This window comes from Emys orbicularis, chromosome 6 (genome assembly GCF_028017835.1).
Source record: "Emys orbicularis isolate rEmyOrb1 chromosome 6, rEmyOrb1.hap1, whole genome shotgun sequence".
NCBI classification, from domain to species: Eukaryota; Metazoa; Chordata; order Testudines; family Emydidae; genus Emys; species Emys orbicularis.
In genome coordinates this window covers 25,573,401-25,590,545 of record NC_088688.1, presented here as the reverse complement: position 1 = coordinate 25,590,545, position 17,145 = coordinate 25,573,401, and the positions used below count along the sequence as shown (strand labels likewise).

At 46.1% G+C, this 17,145-nt stretch overlaps 1 protein-coding gene across 6 annotated transcripts in view; it reads right to left on the bottom strand.

The window, feature by feature from the left end:
• Positions 1 to 17,145, bottom strand: part of SLC1A3 (solute carrier family 1 member 3) — an 85,593-nt gene that overhangs the window by 43,054 nt on the left and 25,394 nt on the right. The window lies entirely within an intron of this gene.

The window sequence follows — 17,145 nt, the reverse complement described above, 5'->3', positions numbered from 1 at the left end:
TGCATGACAGTAGCATTCAGTGCTTTTTAATGGTATTATTCAGCTCCTTTCCAGGTCCTGATGTTGCTAAATGGGGCTGAAAAATATGTTTTGGCTTACACAGTTCATGTGGTACACAGTTGCCATGTGTGCAGGACCCAGTTAAGGCCAGAGTAAAGGATCAGAAGTTCTAGGAGGTCTGAGGTCCTCCCAAAAGGTTGGTGATTTTTGAGGAAAACAGATGAAAGAGAAGATATCTTTAGAACAATATTATTATTAGATTCTGAAGTTATGCAGAGCAGATAGGAAGGCTTTTCACATATTTCAAGATATTGAACATTAAAAAGCAATATTTATACATCCTATCTTGATTTTGAGGACCTGATTCTCTCCCAAAATCCCCCCCCCCACTTTGCATTACTTGAACAGTGCAAAGGGGCAGATATTAGCTACATTTAGCCAGTTTAGACTTCTCCAAATCAGTTGTTTTGAGTGATTTAAGGGTTAAACTCACTGCAGTTGTGAATATGAAATAAAGTAGACTACTGGAGTAAGAACATTTTGTTAATAAAAGGCCATTCATTAAGTGAACTTTTGACCGAAACCTACTTTATTCTAGCTCTGAAAAGAGTCTCTTTTCATTGGAGAATCCCTGATACTATCAAAATATTTGCATGTACACCAGGAGTGGGTGGGTGAAATGGCCTTAATAATGTAATTATTGAATTTTGCTTTATTAATTGTGGTGTTTCGATAGGGGAAAGATAAGTATTGGTGCCCAATGTGATGGCGTCACAGCCTTTTTTTAAACTACCACCAGTGAAAAGTGGTGATATTGGATAACCAACTATTACCTCCCACTCTGCAGAAATCTGAGCACTGATTAAGTGTGACCACAATTGTCTGTGGGATTACTATAAGATAGGGCCCTGAACCTGCAAACATTTACTCATATGCTTCAAGTTAACTTGCCTGTAGGGCCTGGTCTACACTGGAGGTGGGGGGTGGAATCGATCTAAGTTATGCAACTTCAGCTACGTGAAGTCGACGTACTTAGATCTACTTACCGCGGTGTCTTCACTACGGTGAGTCAACATCTGCCACTCCCTCCCTCGCTGAGCTGGAGTACAGGAGTCGACGGGAGAGTGCTCAGGGATTGATTTATCGTGTCTAGTCTAGATGCGATAAATTGATCCCCGCTGGATTGATCGCTGCCCGCCCATCCGGCCGGTAGTGAAGACATACCCTAAGTGTTTTCAGGATCATGGCCTGGGATATTCCATAAAATTAAAAAAAAATACAAACATATATAGTACAGTATAATCACACACCCTGTTTCATATATCAATGAGAACAGACCTGTGAAATACTCTTTACTGTTGCTGAATTCAAGTGTCCAAAAAAAATCACTGGAACATTTTTTTTCCAGATAATTAGCATTTAGTTTGGTGACTCTTTAAGTATTTCTTTAACCAGTGATCCTCCTAGAGGCTCATGTATGTGGCTTTTTCATGTACCATATGCAGCTCTTGTCAAATCCACATTTATTTGGTCTTCTTTCACTCTGCTTGATCTCAAGCAGAATAAGAAACATACTGAGCCTCTTCCTGCACTCAGTCACAACCATTAAGCTGAAGAATAACTCTACTGAAGTAAGAAGCAACAGAGGGTCCTGTGGCACCTTTAAGACTAACAGAAGTATTGGACTTTAAGACTGTCTTGCGTCTGATGAAGTGGGCATTCACCCACGAAAGCTTATGCTCCAATACTTCTGTTAGTCTTAAAGGTGCCACAGGACTCTCTGTTGCTTTTTACAGATTCAGACTAACACGGCTACCCCTCTGATACTCTACTGAAGTAAATGGGGTAATGGTGGTGCAAAACTGGCATTCTTTTTCTTCTAGCATTTGCAATGCTTGCCAAGTCACCCGATAGCACCTTCATCAGCAGAATGAAGGGCCCTAAGGCCACCATGAAATCTAGTCAGTTGACACTCGTCGACAACATGCACCATTGATTAATGGAGCCTGCATTGACAAAGCGGGTTGTTGCACAGACCATATACATAGAGGTTAGCAGTGCATATTCCTTGGCCAGTTCGGAACTTGTTCAGCAGAGTCCAAAGGTGACGTGGCAGGTCAAATCCTGGCAGTCAAATGGTTGGATCAGCAACAAGGAAACATTCCAAAGGTCTTTAGCCAACCACTCATCATGCCATAGGGATGCTGCTGACAGATTCAGGTTTGGCAGTTGAGACCACAATGAACACCTCAATGCAAGTCATGCTTGGGGGTGACTGAAAATGTCCATGTACAGTGAGAGACCTGGATTGGCACTTCACTTTTCTACCAGTCTGGCTGTAGACACACTGTGATGAATGTGTGGAGGAGCTTTGTCGCTCAGAATTGGTAGCCATGGGATAGGAGTGGGGCGTGGGTGCCTTCGATAACATGCATGATCGAGTTCAATTCAACATCTACCAATTTAGTGTAAGGCGAATGATGCCACACAGGGGCACAGTTTTTCGCTGAGGAATAGCACAGTGCTAGAGCTGCTGTGCGAAGTGTCTATGTGCTTGCACCCCATGTTGAACTGGCTAATTTGCTGATTAGATTATTCCTGGTCCTGACTTTGGTAACAGTCTTTTTTAGATGATAGTGGAAAGTCAAAGAGCAGTCCAGTGTGACACCAAGGTAGACCGGTTTTGCCTCGTGTTTCAGTCCTTTTCTGTTGAGGAAGATGTCTAACTCATGCTTGTACTGTGGAGGTAGAAGATGCCTGAAACTGTCTTGGTTACACTTGGTTGAAAGCGCCAACTGCTACACTAGGCTGCCATCTTGGTCAGGTCGGCATCCAAGATGTTCTCCAATGTGGTGAAAGAGCGCCACTGGATATTGCAGCAGATGTCATCTGCATAGATAAACTTGCATGACTGAGTCAGTGGCAGGTCATTTGTGTACAGATTGAACAGATGGGCACAAGCACAGAGCCTTGGGGTAAAGAATTGGATTGTGTTCTCCATGCACTTTTTCTATCACCCATATGTACATGAAAATGCCTGTCATGAAGTAGAAGTTCAACTATGTCCATCACCTATGCTGGGAGAGCTCTTGACATTTTTACCAGAAGACCAGTGTGCCATACTGTATCATAGGTCGCTGTCAGATCCAAGAAAACAGCTCCTGTCTTCAAGTTCTGTTGAAACCCATTTTCTATATATGTAGTGAGGGCTAGGACTTGTCTTGGTCACATACACTTTGACCCTTCTGGAAGCCAGCTTGATTGACACCGAGAATTGTCCCCACCTCTGGAGATATAAGGACATTAAAGACGACAGATAGCAGAGAGATTGGTCGGTAGCTTGCCGCATTGTGTGGGTACTCGCCGAGATTTAGAAGAGCGATCACTTTTGACATCCTCCAGATGCTTGGAAGCATGGGCAGCGGGAATAAGAGGCCAGGAGAGGCTAAGGCTCCCCAAACAGCTGGCCCGCCACCTTTGGAATGCACTGCTGGTGAAAGGAAGCTCTGGCTGTGGTCCTGCCTGGGCTCCGCCCCGAGGCCCTGCTCCCACTTGTCCTCTTTCCACCGAGACCCTGACCTCTCTTTGCCTCTTCCCATCCTCACTCCACCCACATGGGAGCCTCATAGGAGGGGGTGAAGAGGTGCATGTGAGTGGTGAGCGGCTGGCCGGCTGGCAGGCAGGCAGGAGCTTGGAGGAGGGGGCAAAGAGGCACACGATGAGTGGCTGGTTGACAAGTGGGGGGCCCTGAGGGAGGGGGTGAAGAGGCATGAGCAGTGGGCCAGGGGGCCTCAGGGGTAGGGGCCAAACAGGGCTGGGGATGGAGCATGGGCGCAGCTTCGGAGAGAGGAGGCAGAGCATGGGCGGGGCCATGGTTCAGGAACATGCAGCCTCCCCAAATGGAGGCGTCACGCACCGCCCATACTTGGCAGGCTACCTGCATTAACAACCTGTGTCAGGAATTTGGCTAACCATTGATGGGCGTTGGTGCCAAGATGTTTCAGAAACTCTGGCAAAATATTGTCATATCTCTCCACCGTTCTGAGGTTTGATGTTCCTCAGTAGAAATCTGACACAGAATTCTAGCCATAGCTAAAGTTATGACCTATCCTAGTCCTCCCTGTCCATTTTGGAAGTCTTTCGCTAGTGATGGCCCTGCCATTCAAATCCCAAATGCTGCTGGCCCTAGAGTACATTTCAAATCCCATCAAATCTCATCCCTCCTTCTTCTTCTTCTTCTTCTTTTTTTTTTTTTTTTTGAAGTTCAGGTGTCCCTGACCTGATCATCTCCTTTTCTCCTTCCTTTCTTCTCCACTCAACACCAGGACACAATGATTTCTGTAATATGGCTTTGGTATATACCTTTTCTACCTTCATCAATTTCCCCCCCTAAACATATTCAAGAAATTGCACATAAGCAAATAAATTTCCAGCACTTCTTTCAATCTGCCTATAATTCTGTTGTATTTTAAGTCAGTGCTTTGGAAGTATATGGCCACTGAGTGATGGGACAGCCCTCCATTCATGCCCGCTTGCTTTGACTGAGATCTTGGGCTGTTTGTTAATTTCCAAATATTTCAGTACTAGTGCTTCTTGGACTCCTTTTTTAATTCCCCAAAGCTTTTATCTTGCCATTTTCTACCATTGTCAAGCAGCATTCTGAGTGAAACACTTGTGACAAATTAAGGTCATCTTGGGATTTTCATTACATCATTATTAAAGTTCAGCACCCCCACACCATGCACAGTACTGCACAAGTCAAGAGGTGCATTGTAGGATTTTGGGGTTTTTGCCTGTCTCTGAAACATCAAATCATTGCTGGAGACAGGTTACCAGACTTGATGCAACTATTGGTCTAAACTGGTATTGCAAACCCCGTGTTCTTGTGTAATTTTGCCCATGGAGTTTAATCCTTCTGACTTCTGTTTCCATGGAAATGAGATCCAAAAGGTTGCTTATACCCAGCAGGCAGTCAGAGTGTAAGAAGTCTTGTTGGTAGATTTCAGCTGCTGACTGTCAACGCAAAGCTGCTATAGAAGTGCTAGTTTGCAAAGAAATTGCTACAGAGCATGGACCCAGTCCTAGCAACCTTTCTTCACATGCGTTGTTCTTATTGCCACAAATAGTCCCATTTAAAAAAGATTGGGAGTGGGTCCTTTACAAACAAAAAGATTTGTATTGCCAGATTTTTACCTGGCTTCAATTTTGTGCAAATGCAGGCATTTCTGTGTGTGCACAAACAAGCATTTGGACGGTCAGATCAAGTAGTACAATTGTCCAGTTATGCAAACTGCATGAGTAAATGCTTGTGCACATACAGAAATGTATATGCCCCTAAAATGTACAAGTGCACAAAACAGAAGCTGCCTGACAGTTTGGTTTCTACAACTGTGGAATACTTGGGAATATATTCATATTGTAGCGGTGGGGTAGGCGGAAGTTAAAAGTATATTAAATACCCTATGTTTTTGTTTTCTTAAAACACATTTTAAAATACTTTGTTGTATATTAATTAATTTACAGTGTGTTAAAAATGAATACACTCTAAGTTGGACATTTTTTGTGGATACTGACATCTAGTGTGGCTGAATAGTCTGTAGGCTTGGGTGTCTGCTATAGTCTCAGACCTTATGTCATTGATTACTTGTGGTGTCAGTGGGCTGATTAAGCTTACTTTATAAAGTAGGCAGACAACACAAAACACATTGGGAGACCCAAAGGAAGGGTTAGTTATAGGGTCAGAGCCTGCTCTTAGAGCTGGGTTAAAAACCCAGCAGAAAGCCTATGAGTTTCAGGCCCTAAGACACCACTATAAATCTGGAGTAGCTCTGGTAAAGGCATTAACTAAAATCAGAATTTGACTCATAAAGGGATTTTTTTTCTGCTTTCACTCCCTTCTTAGCTATAGTGGGTCACAAGATTAGCATTAATGGGCTTTGTGGAAGGATGTTAAAGAAGATTGGAAGAGCACCAGGGATGGCATGCTAAAATACCAAAGATAAGAATGAAACAACGAAACAGTGAGAAGTGAGGCAGGATTCACTAGTGGAATGATTGTAATTGGGACTTCTGAGGCAGCAGTTTGGCAGCTGGGGTTGCTGATGAATGAGAGTAGAGATGTAGGCAGAGGTAGAGTTTTGAAGGGCTTTGTAGGAGAGAAAATTATGTTTTGTATTCTCTGATTCTGAATGCAAGAAATCAAATGATTTGAATAATCATATAAGTGTCTAGATTAGCACCAAGATTCAGATGTCCAGAATACTTTCCAACCTGACGTTGATAGGGGTACATATTGTTGTGTAGAATCTCCCCCACCCTGGAAATTCTCAGCTGGCTGATCAAGCCAACTTTCTACATGAGCAGCACAGTACAAAGGGTTTTCGCTGGGGTCAGAATCTGACCCAATATTTTAAATTCTAAAACCTATGACATTCCAGAAGGCTGTAAATTATGGGATTTTTGTCTTTCCTCTTCCTAGATGGGACCAGTATGTAGATCATAAAACCATATTAATTTCAAAGAGATAATTCATTTCAGTAGAACTTGCAAACATTCCACATGCTGAAGCAAAATAAACAGCTCTTATATTATTCTGCTAAGTAAACAATTGGATTTCTCTCCCAAGTATTCTATTTCTCAGTTGACTCTGCACTTAGATATTAGAGTTTTTTTAGAGCCTACAAAAGAAATATGTGAGAAGTCTGTGAAACATATATCACTCTTATGACCTACTGTATAGGGCAAAATATTACCCAGGTGTTTCTCAGTTTTCATATATGTACTGTATGAGCTGGAGCAGGAATGTTAGCTTCTCTTAACCCGAGACATAGAAGGCCAGGACAGACTGGTGCTCCAATATTTTTAGCTTCCATCTCTGCTCTCAATACCCAAACTGTTGCATGTGTAGTATACAGAGCCAATGGTCTCTTCCACAAACATGCATGGAAAGAGCTTTATTGCAGTGCAATGCCTCCTTCCTTCATGTAAGAGGAGGAATGTTGGCTGCATGGCCCTGGATCTCCCTCCCTGAAACCCTGTGGATGCCATTCCACTGATGCTCCTGGAACTGGATGTTTATGGAGTTTTGGAGCAGGCACTATTCTCTGTTCAATCCGTGGATTTATATATGGAAATCAAGGAGGGAGTTAAAATCTGTTTTAAAGCATTATTATTTCTGCCTCCTCTAGCACTCAAGGATGTTACCGCTTAGGAGGGGGGAAATCTGTTCCTTTACGTTGTCTACTAATACTCATGTCCATGTGTTAGAAAAGGATATTTATGACTGTCAGAATTATAAAAATTTACTAAAGGACTGTCACAGGGCACCTCCTTCACTACCTGGTGAACCACACTTCCTGGCCAGTTCAGGTAGTTTCACAGTTACAAACACACACTGGGTTTTTTTTCTTACATAGTAACGCAGTGCAATGCAGATTTACAGCAAGGGTAGGCTTCCCTGCAGCCCTAACGCCTCAGTCCTGGCTCACTCTCTGAGCCTCCTTCTGAGCTACCCCTTGCTTCCTGTTTCATCCATTTATATTCTCCCAATTACCTTGGTAGCTCAGTGATTGCCACCCAAGTGCTCTCAATCCCCCAACAGAAAGCCTGTAATTAATTCCAGCTGGGCCTGCAGCCTTCTTCAGACTTCAGCAATGTCTGTGTCAGGGTGCTGCTGATAGTGCCCTGTTACACACCTCCCCTTATTTCACCTGAGGCCTTTTCTTGCCTCTGAAAGAGGTCCTCTTTGCTGCCCATGCATTATCCTCTTTTTGGGGTTGGGATTCTACTGGGGATGTCAGTGCCCTTTGGGGATAGCCCTTCATGGACTACCAGTGAGGGTCTCCTGCCTTCCATCCACAAAAAATACACTTTGACAATGGAGGTTATCCCTACAGCTCTGCCTCAGCCCATAGGTCATCGCACCAGTCACATCCCACAAGCCTTTGCTCCAGTTTACTTGGCTCTGGGCTTATATCTATCCACATGAATTGTCCCTCTAGGGCCATCATTTTGGGATCCCTCTCTTCCCCTGCCTTATCTTTCCCCTGGTTTGGGACTGCCAGGGTAGGTTGGCCCACCAAGGCTTCCTTGTCAGGAACCCAACCCCCCTCAATTCAGCTTGTTCTTCTGGGGGGGGGGGGGGGGGAGGGTGTCAGCTAAGCCTCCACCCTCTTTGGCCTCTAGGTGTCACTGCTTTGTCACCCTGGCTTCACTGTCCTCTCACATTTCTCCTCCCACCAAGTCCTCCAGTGTATCATCTCTTTCTGAGCCTGTTTTCTTATGTCTAGGGTTATCACACACTGGACCTGGAGGACTCCTGGAGGGTGTACACTCATGAGCTTCTCATGCTGACCCACCAGTTGGGTCCCTTCTCCCACTTTCTACCCTTTCTATATAAGAGGAATGGGGTCCAGTCAGTTCCTAGCATTACTGTGTAAGGCAATGACTTTACTATTCCTACTCACTGCCATCTAAACTTCCCTGATACTTCCAAGGGGATAAAGGCCATGGGATAAATGCTCTTTTCCCCATGTATACAATAGATCATTATCATTGCCCCCTCCTATCGCCACTGCAGTCTTACCAGGGCACTCCATACAAGGGAACATGCTGCCGCTGAATCCACAACACCCCTTGTCGTTGTTCTGCCTACTTTGATAGAAATCGTTCTTACCCCATGTCCCCTTTTTACACCTGTCCACTCTCAGAACCTATAGTCCATGTAGGGACAGTCACTCTTTATGTGTCCTTTGCCCCCACACTGGTAGCAGACTACTGCGCGGGCATCTGAGGCACCATTGCTTGCTCCCCATGTTCCTTTCTTGTGCTTCGCTGTATGAGATTCTTCTGCCTTCTTTTCCCCACCTTTGGTCATTGGGATACACAGCTCTTTTTGCGGAAAATCCACTTCCACATACTTGTGGTGGGGTGGCTTCCCTGCAGCCCTCACACTAGTGCAGCCCGGCACCCAATAAGACAAGGGCTTATTGGGAGCCAATCAGGGCCCAGATTGGAGACAGCCAATCAGGGCCAGGCTCAGCCCTATAAAAAGGCTGCTCTGAGAGAGGAGAGGCAGTCTGTCCCAGACCTTCAGGGAGGAAGGTCTGTCTCCTGAGCAGGAGACCAGCGGCCAGGACAGCGCAGTGCTGGGCAGGCTCAGGGAAGCAGAGTGGAGCTTCAGCCTGCTACCTGCCAGACTGCCGGCCCTGAGTGGAAGGGCCTAGAGGGTGCAATGGGGTCAGAGGGGAAGTGACCTAGGGAAGGCTGAAGGCAAGGGGAGAGAAGGAGGGCCGAGAGGCTGCCGTTAGAGGGTCCCTGGGTCAGGACCCAGAGTAGCGGGCGGGCCTGGGTCTCCCCCCTTTCCCCCTTGTGCTGCACAAAACTTATCAAAACTAAATTAATACATATGATGCGTGTCTGATGGCTCCTTTCTAGAATAATGTCCTTAGACAAATGGAATTAGTAAAAGAAACCAATTTGGACAGAGATGCAGCAGACCTGGTACTAAGATACACCAGGACAAATTCTCGGTCATAAATAGGTATAACTCCATTGATGTCCATGGAGTTTTGTTTGCTTACACGAGCATAGAAAATAGCCCATCAACTCTAGGTAATTTGAGTAAATACGAAATGAGATAGCTCCTGAGCACAGAACTAGCAGCCTTAAAAATTATACCAATAAACTGCAAAACCAAAACCACACCACATACTGATATATGAATTGTTGTCTACTGTACAGAGTGAAATGCGAATGCTCCCCTTTTTTTACTTGAAGAATATGAACATATATGAGCTTATGTGCCAAACCATTTGAGAGCATTCTACCTGTTTGCTCATCACATTTGTTCAGGTAGTCAATTAGTTTTGGAATTTGGGTACAGCTAACAGCAATCATGATGATTATGTATGCTTGGGTAACCTTTCCATACCCAATCTTCTACACTGTATTGTTACATAAGTATCTTTGGGTTAAGAGAATTCGACAGCATTTGGAGAGACATTTTGTTCTTGTGGAGAGGGCAGTGGGACTGGGAGTCAGGAGATTTGGTTCTATTTTCAGTTTTGTCATTGACCTGCTGTGTAATGTCAGGCAGTCTTTTCACCTCTCTGTATGTCTGTTACCACTCCATCTTTGTTTGTCTTATTTATTTAGATGGTAAGTTCTTTGGGGCAGGACTGTCCTTCAGTACTTGTTTGTGCAATGCCTAGCACAGTGAGGCCCAGGTTTTGGTTGGGGCCCCTAAACTCTACTCTAACACACACAATAAATAATACTAAGTGTTAATGAAAGATTGCGAAGAGTTAGGCATGCTTTTTAAATCTACAAGTGCCATTCCTTCTTTAGATAGCCATATTGCTATTGCATGTCTTCTTGTATCTGGACACTAGGGTGACCAGATAGCAAGTGTGAAAAACTGGGACAGGGAGTCGGGGATAATAGGCGCCTACATAAGACAAAGCCCTGAATATCAGACTGTCTCTATAAAATCGGGAGATCTGGTCACCTTACTGGGCCCACTCATTGCCACCCATGTGTCCAGGATAGGATACTTCAACATGGGAGGAAAGGGAAATCTATGAAGAAGATGCTTGGAAGCCCATTGTAGCAGAGGACCAGTTCCCAAAATACAACCTGTGATCTTGCCTTGAAGTTACCAAACAGCCAAAGAGTCGTAACCTGATTTGTCTTGATTGCTTCTTGTTAGCTGTTCTTTCACAGTTGGAGAAAGGAAAAACAAAGTTTGTACATGTTCATTCTGTCTAATTCTTTCCTCATGCTGTGATTTTGTGGGGCAAATAGAAGAGAGGTCAAGCTACACTTAAAGTGTCTTGTGAGGGTGAGGAACGGAAGGACACTTTTCTGACCATCACAATCCACAATTTGGAAATGCTTGTTAGCAGAGCCTTTATATGTAATTATAGGAAACTGTATGTGGCTCATTAAGGGCAAATGACTGCAGTAGTGTTGACATCCTGGGTTTTCTTAGAAGTACATGTTCAGTTCAATCGCAAGTATGTTTGTACAATGCTGTACACACTGTTGTGATCATGAAATAATTGCGTCATCCGGTGTTAGTAACCTTCCCCCTATGTTTGCTGAGCCTACCAGTTTTGTAGTGTTGCAGCAGACAGGGACATTAATTTTGATTCCTGATTCCATTTTCTAGAATCTTCAAGATTAAGGCCTACAATACCGTAAAAGCCTGATCAAAAGCTCACTGATGTCAATGGTAGTCTTTCCACTGACCTCCGTAGGATTTGGAGCAAGTCCAAAGTGTGTAGACCTGTAGAACTTTTGCAGAATCTAGAATTGTTACCTTTAGAAAAAAAACTTTTTTTTTTCTTAGTGCTTTTTTAGTATTTTATCATCACTTTTGATAATCCCTAAATAAATTGAGAGAGCTGCACAGATTTGTCACTGGGTGGCCAGGGGTGGCTCTAGGCACCAGCAAAGCAAGCAGGTGCTTGGGGCAGCCCATTTGCAGGGGCAGCAGCCGGCAGGGATCCAACATGGGAGCTGAGAACCAACAGGGGGCCATGGGAGCTGTAGTTCCTTGGTTAGCTCCCTGCCTATAGAGCCAGCCCTGGAGCAGGGAAAGAACTACATTTCCCAGCATTCCCTTGGCCACTATCAACAGGAAAGGGAGGGGGAGGAAGTATGTAGCTGAAACCTCATGCTGCAGCTTGCTGTGAATGGAGAGCTCACTGCTAGAAGTGGTGGTCCTGTGAATGGGGAACAAGTGTGCCCAAGGAGTAGAAGGCTTTGCCCCAGAGATCCCCTTCAGAAGACATCCCCAGCCTGGATTAGGGATACTGCTGTGACCTCACCTTGCAGCCCCCCAAAGAAAGAATTGGGTGGACTAAAGGGACAGTGCACCTCTCTATCTGAAGCCTAGCAAGGGAGGTACGTGGATCCCACTAGAATTTAAAATGAAAAGTAAGGGAGGGGAGGCTCTGCTAGAGGACTTGGGCAGCTTTAGATACAGTACCAGGCTCATAGGAGGATTTCCACTTCTGAGCCATGGAAGCAGAAATTGACTTTTCCTTTCCAGATTTAGCTAATATTCAGAAAGGGAATCTAGCACCTGCCTTCCAGATTTGAACACCCTCAAAATTCAGGCATGCTCAAGCTCAATTTGGGCAGCTGTTACTTCATTTCTCCTAAATCAAATATACTGATCCACTGTAACTTGCTGTAGAAAAAGTAGGATAAAATTGAGCAAGAAATGCTTCCCAGTGGTTATTAGGACTCGAATTAATTTTTTTAAATTTTTTTTTAGTTTTACTTGTTTAAAAGGAAGACAGTGATATTGCATTGGCAAATTTCCCCATAGAAACAGAGTGGAACAAAAAAATAATAAATGCACCTCAACTTTTCCTCATTTATGGAGGACAGTTTTATAATATGCATCCAGATATCCTCCAATCACACAAGCTGAAAATTGTTCCACTTTACTAGAGTTCTGTAACCATATGGGAACCAAACCTGTCTGTGTTCTGTGCACATCCAAAATTCCTGCTGAATGACCCACCCTGGGAGTGAGTTACCAGTCACCCAGGGCTGGGGTGGAAGGAGGGTGCAGTTGGCGGGGGAGAGCCCAGGGCTGGGGTGGCAGAGGGTGTGGGTGGAGGGGGGACAGCCCAGGGCTGGGGCAGCAGGGTGTGTGTGGGTGGGGGAGGCACAGGTGGGGGGGAAAGGGAGGAGCCCAGAGCTGGGGCAGCAGGGGGTGCAGGTGTGGGGGGGGAGAGCCCAGGGCTGGGGCAGCAGGGGCGTGCGGGTGGGGGGGGGGGAGCTCAGAGCTGGGCAGCAGGAGGTGCAGGTTGGGGGGGAGCTCAGGGCTGGGGTGGGGGGCAGCCAAACATTTTTTTGCTTGGGGCAGCAAAAAACCTAGAGCCGGCCCTGTGGGTGGCAATGGCCCTTTGGCCCTGCTCCTCACCTGTGACTGGTCAACTGACCCCCAGGTGAGCTTTAAAAGAGAGCACCTGGGCTTAGAGAGAGCGAGACCTGATGAGGGGGAGCCTGAGAGACAGTCAAGAAAGGGGTGCAGAGAGCAGACATGGCCTTCACTGCCTGCTCTTTGGGAATAGGGAGTCTTGAAGAGCCGCAGGACTGTCAGAGTCTCTTGGGAGGGAAGGCTGGGAAGCAGAAGCAGCCGATCTGTTTAAGGACTTAACAAGGCAGAAGGAATCTGAGAACTAAAGAGGGAAACACTCTTGGGAGATGTAGCCCAGAGTGAGCTGAGAAACTGTGTTTTTGGTGATTTGATCTAAGTTTGGACATAAAACCATCTGGACAGAGACTGTGGGCATGGCAGTGAGCAGGGGAAAAGGCCTGTCTTGTTACAATGATTTAGTCACAAAAAACACTTTTAAAAATCAACGATCTCTGTGTAACTAAATCCCAAACTACTACCCCCCCCCCCCCCCAAAAAAGGCGTTCCAGAGGCTCCACCAGTTTGGGATATGATTAGATCTGTGCAAAAGATTGCAACGAAATTTTCACAAAACTCCCTGGATTTCAAATTTTGTCTCAAACTCTGCATAGAGACTATGTTCTTAAAAAGACCGCTCATGAGTAATTTGGGTGAATTTTTGCTCAGAAATGTGTGGCTTGGACGTGAAACCATACCTCACAATGACACGATTGCACATTGAATAATTGTCTCCCTGTTTGAAATACTCAGACAAATCTTGCAGGGCAAAGTTTAAAGCTTTATATTTCAATGTATGCATTTTAATTGCATGGTGATCCTGATGTAACGTCTCAAAAATGTTGGTACATAATCTTCATAAAAAGTAATGAAAGCCTAATGACCCTTGCAAAGTATATGGTCAATAAAATTGCTTCTAATAAATCCATATATGCTTATTTCTGTTAAATATTATAATAGCCAAAGAAAAGGAGGCCCTGAACTGTTTCTTTTGGAAAAAGACCAAAATAGTCTAGGGATGTGAATGTACAGCCAATATGTTGTCTTCAACCTTTGACGTTTATTCTCCTATGAATTTATGTGATTAACTTTCAGAATTATGTAGATGTATTGACGGAAGATTAGAACTCTTCACTTTCTGAATTCATCTAGTAGCTGTGTAATAGCCAGCAACTATTGTGTAGTTATGACTCAGTTGTACACTCTTGTAACTTCTTCCACACCACAGTAATCCTCAACAAAATTAAACAGCCCCAATCTATTCTAGAGTGTATATGGGCAAATAGGTCACCACATACACCTTCTGGGATTGTCCACACATCCAAATGTTTTGGTCACACAGAGATAAAAGCTTGCAGAAACCCAGAACATTAAGTTCTGTGAGACTCTCTCCCAAATCTACAAAGAACAAAGGTATACATTCAAAATATTAACAATAACAGCTTGGATTATATGGTACCAAGACTGGTTTGAGAAGCATTAGGCTTTTAGCTAGTGAGTTACTTATAATATACAAAATCTGAATTTAATTAAAAATTACATCATACTATCTCTAGAAAGATGATAATCTGTCATTTATAAATTAAATTCTTACTGCAGACTTACCTGAGTATAACTCTGCACCAAACCCCCATGTGTATATGTTTATAAAACCTCTATGCCAACAATTGGCAGAACTATCAGTTTAGATAATGTAGCACCAAATATCTATGTTTATAGTTATTTGTAACAATAGAGCACCAAGTAGTATCACTGCGAAAGTTTAAATCAGTGGTTCTCAACCTAGGGGCTGCAGTCAGCTGCGGCCTATTTGACATTGTCAGAGCCATATAGGTACTATATATATCGTGTGGATGAATATTGTCTCCTGGGCATTATTTCAAAAAAATTAAAGGAGGGCAAAGTTGTGTCTGCATACCTACTTCTACCTCCCCGCTGAGGCTGTGGCTCATTGTAGGGAGTTAGCAGGCCATTCCCATCCGGGAGGGTGTCTCATTGATGGCCGTTCCATGGCAGAGTTTGGGGCCTGGGTCACTCTGTGCTCAGCTCCAGCCCAGGCCACCGCTGCTGCTGCTTCCTGTCTGGCTAATGGGGACAGTGGGGTGATAGTGACATCATGGAGATTTGGCCTCTGGTCCAGCCTGTCCCACAGCAGCTCTCACGGGCCCGGGGGGGAGACATCGCAGTGCCGGCTGGCGAGGAGCTATGCAAAGTCAGGAAAGGGGGTCACTCCCCCTTTGCCCCATAGCAAAAAACACCCATAATTCTCTAGCACTTGTGAAGGTGGAGTCTTTGCTCATTTGCTTTCAGAAAAGTTTGTCCTCATGGTAAAAAGTTTAACAACCACTAGAGCAGAAGATTGTTGTACTCAGTGTATGGACAGTGTGACCAGCCGTCCTGTTTTCATAGGGACAATCCCGTATTTAAGCCATCCTGAAGGTGTCCCAACTTTTTCTTTAAAACGGGTAAATTGTCCTATATTTTCTGTCTCCCCCTCATCAGTACTGGCAGGTCCTGCTGCTGGCCGGATCCCTGCTCGCCAGCTGCCTGCCCACTAACGGTGAGTGGCGGGGGTCCAGTGGCCAACGATGGGGGTGGGTGTGCAAGGCTGGTGGCGGGGTAACGCTGCAGCGTGCAAGGCCAGCCACTCCCCCTGCTGGTCCATCAGTGCAGCCCCTGCTGCAGGCTGGCTCTTGGTCAGCACGGCCCTGTCCCCCATCCCGTTTCTGGTCGGCACTGGCTGTGAGCTGCGGTGGCTGGTGCGTGTGGGCAGGCCCCAGGCAGCGGCCGGTTATGTCTTGCCTGTGGCGCCCAGCCATCGCCCCTTTGCATGTTCTCCCTCTCGCTGTCCTCTCTCTGCTTTGCCCTTTACCCCCCGCACCCCGCTGCTCCTCCATATCCCCCCCCGGCGGGGCACATCCCGCTCCCGGCACTGTGCGGAGAACCAGCCCCTGGTGAGAGCGCTCAGCTCACCAACAGCTTGGCTGGCAGGCTCCTTCCTTCCCTCACTGCCTCCGGCTGGGCCGGCGCCCCGGGAAAGCCCAAGACCCTCCAGCCCAGGGCGCTGGCCAGGAGGAACGAACCCCGCACAGCGCTGGCACGGGGAAGCCTCTCCACGCCTCAGCTAAGCTCTGGAGTGGCAGGGGGATGGGGGGAGGGGAGCGATTTCCAGCTTGTTTGCGCCCTGACCCTGCAGGTTCCACAGCAGCCCCTGGGCAGGGGCTTAGCACCCTCTTCACCAGCCCCTCCACCCTGCCCTGGGTCCTACCCCTAGCGAGTGACGGGCTGCTCAGTCCCCTAGACACCCGTCCCTGCTCAGCCACCTCTCTGGCCGGGTTCGCTGAAGCCCCTGAAGTCAGGTTCCCTGCGTCCTGGTGCACAATTCATCCTTAGGGCTTAACCCCTTCCTGCTCATGCTGTAGCTGGGGGACAGGAGGCGGCTGGGTTACTTCAGTGGCCAGTAGCAGCCTGAGGTGTTAGCTGCCTTTTGAAACTGTGCGGACAGGAAGGGACAAGCTGCTTCCAGCCGCAGGGAAGTGGGCGAGGGGGGTGGAGGGGTTGGAAGAGATAAGCTCTGCAAAGACATGGGCCAGGTCATCCCTTCCCCCCTCCCCACGCCTGCGGCTGGAAGCGGCTCCCACCCTTTCCCTCCCGCACAGTGCCAAAAGGCTGCTGCTGGCCACATTCTGGTGTGAACCCTGGTAGAAATCTGGGGAGTGGGGCATGTGACCCTGCATAAGTTGCCTCTGGAAGATGTTGCGCCAGGTACCAGGAGAGGCAGGTCTGTCCCAGGGGCCCAGCCAGGCATGGAGGGCAGAGAGCACAGGGCAGGGAGGGTCAAGTTGGTCAGTTACCTACCCTGTGTGAGAGAGGTGTATGGGAGTGTGTGTTTGTTACCTCTCCCCGTGTGAACCTTAAAGATAAGAAGATAAATAAAAAGAATCCTGCTACGCAGTATTTCTTTTAACAAGGTCTCAATCAACTTGATGTTAATTTGAACGTTTGTACTGCATATTTCTGATTGATTGCCATTGAACTTGCTTGAATATGAGTAATTTTACCAGGTGTCCCGTATTCAGCATAGGGAAATATGGTCACCCTATGTATGGATCTTATAGCAGTAAAGCTACTGTGGCCTAGTGCTTAGCTCATAAAATGGAGTCATATGTTCTGGGTTCTATTCCTAGCTGTGCCACTGAGTTGTGGTGTAA